Here is a 307-nt window from a genome sequence, read left to right on the forward strand (position 1 = left end):
GCAACCTGGCCGCCAAGGTGTCAACACCGCAACTCATCGTGGTCAGCTGGAAGGTATAGTAGTGTTAGCTGCGTGGCACAGCGCCTCTCTGCTGTACTCATACAGTCATCTAGGACATCCATTCACCGCCGTGCGCTGTAAGACACGGTTCTGTGCACAGCTTCCGGATGCAAGGACCTGGCGGTGTTCGCGTATCAGCGTTCAGCTGAAGATCAACGACACTCAACCCCTGGACGTGGGAAGCGGAGATCGCTACAGTCTCGCTGTCAAGCCCTTCACGATGTACGTTCTTCGAGTCCGCATCGTG

Source organism: Ixodes scapularis, unplaced genomic scaffold (assembly GCF_016920785.2).
Source record: "Ixodes scapularis isolate PalLabHiFi unplaced genomic scaffold, ASM1692078v2 PGA_scaffold12__126_contigs__length_90152505, whole genome shotgun sequence".
Taxonomy (NCBI): domain Eukaryota; kingdom Metazoa; phylum Arthropoda; class Arachnida; order Ixodida; family Ixodidae; genus Ixodes; species Ixodes scapularis.